Below are 7148 nucleotides of genomic sequence, written 5' to 3' on the forward strand. Positions count from 1 at the left end.
CAGCGGGGAGAGAGAGAGAGAAACGGGGAACCACAGCGGGGAGAGAGAGAGAAAAACGGGGAAACAGCGGAGAGAGAGAGAGAGAAACGGGGAAACGGCGGGGAGAGAGAGAGAGAGAGAAACGGGGAAACACAGCGGAGAGAGAGAGAGAGAGAGAAACGGGGAAACAGCGGAGAGAGAGAGAGAAACGGGGAAACAGCGGAGAGAGAGAGAGAGAAACGGGGAACCACAGCGGGGAGAGAGAGAGAGAAACGGGGAAACAGCGGGGGAACGGGGAAACACAGCGGGGAGAGAGAGAGAGAGAAACGGGAACGGAGCGGGGAAACCCAATGGGAAAAGAGAGGGAACGGGGAAATGGGGAACGGGGAAACCCAGCGGGGCGAGAGAGAGAAACGGGAAAACGCAGTGGGGAGAGAAACAGGAATGGGGAACGGGAAAACCCGGCGGGGAGAGAGAGAAAAATGGGAGCGGGGAAACGGGGAGAGAGAGCATGGGGAAACGGGGAACCCCAGCGGGAGGAATGCGGCCCTGGGGAACCCCAGAGCAGGGAAACAGGGTCTTTCTGCATCCCATCGGGGTCCTGCTGCACCCAGAGCAGGGAAACGGGGACCTGCTGCATCCCAACGGGGGGAAACGGGGTCCTAGTGAGCCCCAATGGGGGCAAACGGGGTCCTGCTGTATCCCAACGTGGGGAAATGGGGTTCTGCTAGACCACAACAGGGAGAAACTGGGTTCTTGTGAACCCCAGTGGGAGGTTCTAGGGAGCCCCAGTGGGGTCCTGCTGAATCCCAGTGGGGCCAAATGGGGCCCTGCTGCGCCCCAGCTGGGTTCTGGTGTCCCCCAGCATGGGGAGAATGGGGCCCCAATTCCCCTCAATGGGGTAATGGGGTGTGAGTGCTGCCTGGCATAGGCTGAACAGGGCCTGGAGCACCCAGCAGAGAGGGGACAGTGCTGGTGTGCCAGGAACCGGGCAGGGAACAGAGCTCCAGTGACCCCCCTTGTGCCATTGGGGCACGGGGAGAATGAGGGGCACAGGGGAGCAAGGGACACCAGGGGAGCAAGGGACACCAGGGGAATGAGGGACACCAGGGACACTGGGACATGCAGCCAGCAGGGACTGGGGAGTGTCTGCCCCTGGCTGCACATCCCACTGTTACAGATACACATTATAATACTGGCTTTTCACAAATATTAAAATGGATTTTATGTGTGTAATGTTAAAGTAATTTTGTTCTAAAGATACAGTTTTTATTTCTGTTGTTAATTAAGCTTAGACAGTAGTGCAATAGCTGATATCAGTGTGCTTGTGTTAAAATGCCTGCTTGGGTGGGATAACACCCAATGAACATAAGATAAAGACACCTACTACAGGTATGCCAACTATCAGCACTCACCATCTGAAGACAGTGTGGACCAAGACCCAGAACTAGAAGTAACAAAAAAAGGACTAAAACCACAGCCAAGGAGTACACATGCTCTAAAAAGGCAAACCCAAGGAGGAGCCATGCTAAACAGTTCTTAGAATATGTAAGCTAGCTTGAGAAAAAAGTTTACTGTGCATAAGAGTCTATGAATATGCAACAGGCTGGTATAAAGAAAAATATATTTAAAGAATATCCCTGAAAGTGATAGTGCAGTCTTAGCTGAGTGCCATGGTGCACCTGGCCATAATTACCTTTACACTATAGTCCTTGCCTCCTGTTGTCCTTTATTAAACTTTTTCCATTTTCACAAGAGACTAAACGTGTTTCTCACACCATCCCCCAGCAGGGGCTGCCCCGGGGCACCGGGATGATCCAGCCGTGCATCCCCGGGGTGTGGGAGTGGCTGGGGGGGGTAGGATGGTCTGGACAGACAGAGATGAGAGATCTCTGCAGCCAGGGCTGGAACTTGGGGTTCATTGCAAAGGGCCTGGGTGCAGGGCCCTGCTGGGAGCTGCCACAGCTCAGAGCAGGACTGAGAGAAGAGAGGGGGAGAGAGGATGAGAGGGTGAGAGAGTAAGGGAGTAAAAAAGATAAAAGAGCAAGGTTCCCATTACAATACAATAAATCATCTTCTGTGTTGAATATTCTGATTCTCACTAACCAATCTAACACAAGATACAAATCCTATAGCATTTCCATACAGCCTATAAGAATCATTACATTACCATCCTGTGTTACATTTTAAACCCTAAAAACTCCTCTTTGGGCCCCTTCTGCCAAGCTGTAGGGTCTGCTCTGACCCTTGGGCCTGTCTGCAAGCAGAGGGTGTTGTTCCATCAAAAGGGGATCACCTTCAGCAGCCACACCATTGTTTTCCAGTTGTTCAGTAACTGAGGGATCTCAAAGCTTGCTTTCATTTCAATCTCACTCATAGTTTCTATATTCTCAAAATCTTTTGCCGGGCAATCACATTGATAAGGCTTTCCTGCTTCATCTTCCACAACACTGGGGCACTGGGATGCTCCAGCTGTGCCTCCTCTGGGCACTGGGATGCCCTGGGCACTGGGATGCTCTGCTCCTGCATCCTCCAGCCACGGGATGTCAGGGCATTCTGCCCTCCCCAAACGTGGGGTACCCCAGCTCCCAGAGCCTCACAAACCACCCACCAGTTTGCAACCAACCAACTTTAATGAATCCCTAATTAATCCACCCTGATAATTTGGTCTGAATCTGCACTAATTTGGGTAAACACAGCTTTAAAACAGGATGGACAAAGCCCTTTCCTCTGTGGATTGTTTTATGGCATGGTTTTTTGTTGGTTTGGGTTTGTTTTTGGTGATGAGCTCTCAGTAAATTGAAGCAGGAAACAGATTGAAGGGCCAGGGTCCAAAAGTGTTAATCAGCAGTAAAAAATTTAAAACCTGTCCCTGGAAAAGCCACGCTGCTCCATCAGCAGAAAGAAAAGGGGCCAAACTCCCCTTGTGCTGTTGTGAAAACTCAGGGATCCTTTTAGATGCTTCCTTACACAGCTGAGGGGAGAACCAGAGCAGAGATTTGGACTGGATTTAATTCTCATTTCACTTCCCCTTACATTGCTTTTGTGTTCCCAGGGATCTCTCCTGCAATCCTGACACATGCAGCCTCCCCTTGCAATCTACTCCCGTGTAAAGCAGGAGTAAAATAGCACCAATTTCAGCTCATTACATGTCTGCAGGTGCTGTTTCCACTTTAATGAGACATCACTTTCAAGGAAATCTGCTCCTGGCTACCCATGGTAACTCCTGAATCACGGAGGATTATGGAAAAAACCTCAGGCTGCCATCCCTTAGCTTCAAAAAGCTCTGAAAAGTCTCTATCAGGGGCTTTTTGATGGTGAAATTGTAGAATGAGTGATTTTAGTCAACTGAGAGCCAGTGCTGGTTCCTGCAGACGCAGAATCTGATGTGCCTTTTCTTGCTGACTTCCCTAGATGTGTTGCTGCAACTTTAAAATTGCCCTAAAATGCTGATTTGTAACCATTTCATGAATAAAGAGTCAGGTGAGCCCAGCAGAGACTCTCAGTGCTGGGGGTTGCCACACATGCTTGTATCTACCTTGAGACTTGCTCTGAGCAGGTGATGGGCTTTGCACAGGAGGAAAAATGGGTCTAAACTAGACAAATTTGTGGCAGGAAGATAGTAAAATTAAAGTAAAATTAAGTAAAATTAAAATTAAGTAAAGGTAAAATTAAGCATGGTCTGTGTCCTCAGTGGCAAAACCAACAGTCTTTAAACCTGCTCCATGTGAGCTGGAAATAAGCCATAAAATTCCAGAATAAAGAACTGCCTTGACTTTCTTTTGAAAGAATTATTCAGTAATTAACTCGTCATTCCTGTGTGCAGGAAACTAAGAATAGACACTAATAGCATTCAACTGGTAAGTTTTATTCATGAAAGCTCTTCTACTTGTTCCAGATAAAGTTGGGGATCTGAGGATGCTACTGGAAAATAAACCAAATAGTTTTTCAGAGACAGCACCAGGTTCCAGAACACCATGTTTATAAAAGTGTCTCTCCTTTATGCCATGCTAAAATCTGGTAAAAGTGATATAGGTAGGAAGAGAACTGTTTCAGTCCTTTTATTGACAGCTTTTATAAAAGCACTATGAGATTTGTTTGCTCTCAGTCTCTAGTGCTGTGTATGCAAGATGATCTGACTTGCCTGAAAAAGAAAAGAGCCCTGCTCACATCATCACTGCAGGAGCAACCAGCCTGCTCACACCTCAGCTTCTTCCCCCTTATTAACAACATTTTATCAGCCCTGGATGCCTGCAGAGGTTCTCCAGTGATTCCAGAGCCAGGGAGAAGGAAAACCAGAGGAGGATTTGAGTTGATTCACACCTGCTCAGGTTTCCTCAGTGACTGGGTTGTCCTTTATTACTCTGCTTTCTCTGGGGTCTCTGTGGTCCTGGCTGACCCCGAGATGTGGCAGAGTCTCTTTTCCCAGCCTGGCAAGCAAAGAAGGAGTCAGGATTCTTCTGTTCTGGTTTCCAAGGTTGTTTATGTTTCTGTTATCTGTAGCATTCTTTCCCTGGCCTGCTGAGGTCTGTTCAGCAGGTCAGTCAGTGGCACACTGCCCACCCCCAGGGTGGTGTTGTCTTTTTATACTAAAAACTACCTGTACATTATTTACAATAACTTCCCAATACCTATCACCTATGTTAGACAGTGAGCTTCTACTCTAAACCAATCTAAAAGTGCCACCATCACCCAGAAGATGGAGGCCAAGAAGAAGAAAGAAGAAGGACAAGGCACACCCAAATTCCTCCATCTTGGGACTCCAAGCCCCCATTCTAAAAACCCCAAAATTCCACTTTTCGGCCCTGTGGCAAACTAACTATCATTCTACTTAAACTCTCATGGCTTGCAGATCCTCATATAAGGTTGGTAATTGTTTTTCCATGGTCAAAATAAAAAGCACAGAGGTCTTGGGCTCTGTGCCAAGGTCTCTGAGCCCCCTGGCAGGGCCTGGAGCCATCCAGGGCAGCCAGAGGGATGTCCTGGGTTCCAACACTGCTTTTTCCACCAAGCTGCAGTTTCCCAGTGAGAGGCTGAGAAATGCCAAATCCTGATTCCTGGTACTTGCCCAGTGCTGGGATGTGCTCTTGCATGCATTTTACAATATCCTGGGATTGATTTGTGGATGTAGATGGAGCAACACCAACATAAACCCTGAGTGATTCAGTGATAAAAGTGCTCTGTGCATCTTCTGCTCTCTTACAAGGACATAGAGGGATGTCAGGATTTCCTGGGCTGAACCTCCTGGAATTTGATAGGTATAAAACAGCTTTCAATGAGATTCCTGTCTGCATCATGAGGGGAGTGACTGGAGGTTGTGCCATGCCCTTAAAGCCTCCTTTGTCCGTCCAAACAGAAATTCTGTTTTCCCATACATTCAGAAAACACCCAGGTGTATCTCCCATCCATCCCTGGGATCTACCCCTTTCTTTAATCCTTGAATCTCTCCCTTGCTTACCTCATTCAAGCAGCCAGAAGGTGCCATTTCTGGCTGGAAGCTGCCTCACCCTGCTTTTGCAGCCTGTAGGATGTGTTTTCCTGTGCTTCAGCAGCTCTTGGAGCAGCCACTGCACTGCCAGCAGCCTGCTCCTGGCAGGATTCCTCATGAACAACCACAGCAAGTGACACCTTCCCTGCACAGCCTTGCTCTCCCCTCCCTGACCCAGCAGCTTCTGAGGGAAAACAGCTTTGCTCCCACACTCAGGGACTGTTGCCTGCTCCTGAATTTACCTCTGGAGTGCAGGAGCTGTTTCCTCCCCACCCTCCTGCCTGTTGTGGTCTCCAGGGCTCAGTTAATCTGCTTTAACTCCATCCTGCTTCTCTCTTTGGAAACTCCTGATTTTCTCCTGACATGGGGAGGATTTGGGGTCTATGTCCTCCCCAGACCTGAAATTGCTTTTCCTTTTCCTCAGCGAGGGTGGTGCTGGGGGTTAAAGCATCCTAGTTGGCCGGAGAGGAGGTTGAAGCAGGAATTTCAGAGAGAAACCTTTCTAAAAATCTCAGCATTTCAACAGCCCCTCAGAAATGCCATTGCCAAGGAGCCAGAGAGTTGCTTGGGCACCTGAGGATGGATTGATCAGGTATCTGTGTGGGGAAAGAGGGATCTAACAGAGCAGGGGAGTTGTAGGACCAAGATGGATGAGCTGAGCAGAGGATAAGGGCAGAAAAGGGATGTTATGGCTCTAGGACAGGGCAGGAAGGATGATTCCATCAGGAATAAGGATGGATTTGTGGCTGAAGCAGCGGGTGCTGGTGAGACCTTGCTGGGACACTGTGGTCCCTTCTGTCCAGGGATGATAAATTCAGCCCAGAGCTGAGGAGGGTGTTTTATGAGGTGAGCCTTGCAGAGTTTAGCAAAGTAAGGCTGGAAGAGGCCTGACTGCTGTCCACAGACACATGGGGAGGGAGGGATGGACCCAGGAGAGAGGAAAATAATTAAAAACAGAACAGTTTTAGCACAAGGATAAGGGGGAACAACTGTCCAGCAATGGCTAGGGCTGGAGATCAGGAGAGCCCAGTCCTTGGAGGGAGAAGCTCTTGAGATCAAGGAGCAAAGCACCATTTCAACACAGAGCTGGAAATGTTCATGCCTGGGGGAAGCCTGTGCCATCCTACAGCCTCTGGAAGTGCCTTTAAGAGGAAATATGCCCATAAAACATAATTACCCTGATGGAGGAGCAGCATTATGGGCAGCACAGGCTGGGGAGGTGCAGCCAAGGGTTGACCCCAAAGATTTGCCCTGGTGGGACTGCAGAGATCCATCTGTGCCTGCTGGTCCCCATTGTCTCTATGGTATCATCGTGGATACAGTGTAAGAAATGTTCCCTAAGGTTTATTTCTTACCCCACAGTCACTTTCTTACCCACTATTTTTTTTTTAAGTTAAATTATGATGGTTACACTGATATCCTTAATTAAGGACTTTTCCCCTACCTGGTAATATCCCAAAGCCTTGGGATATTATCCAATATCCCAATGCCTTTGCATTGTTTAAATTATTCAACTCAAACCCAGCGATGGCAACAAAACAAGGAAGTAAAAAGGTGGGGAAAATCCAGGGCAGGCTGTCACCTTAATGAGCTGCTGTCACCCTAATGAGCTGCAAGGCAGGGCCTGTCCCTGTGCCAGGGAAGTCACCTGGAATGAAAGTCACACCTGGCTGTAAACAGG

The sequence above is a fragment of the Agelaius phoeniceus genome, chromosome 23 (genome assembly GCF_051311805.1).
Source record: "Agelaius phoeniceus isolate bAgePho1 chromosome 23, bAgePho1.hap1, whole genome shotgun sequence".
Taxonomy (NCBI): Eukaryota; Metazoa; Chordata; class Aves; order Passeriformes; family Icteridae; genus Agelaius; species Agelaius phoeniceus.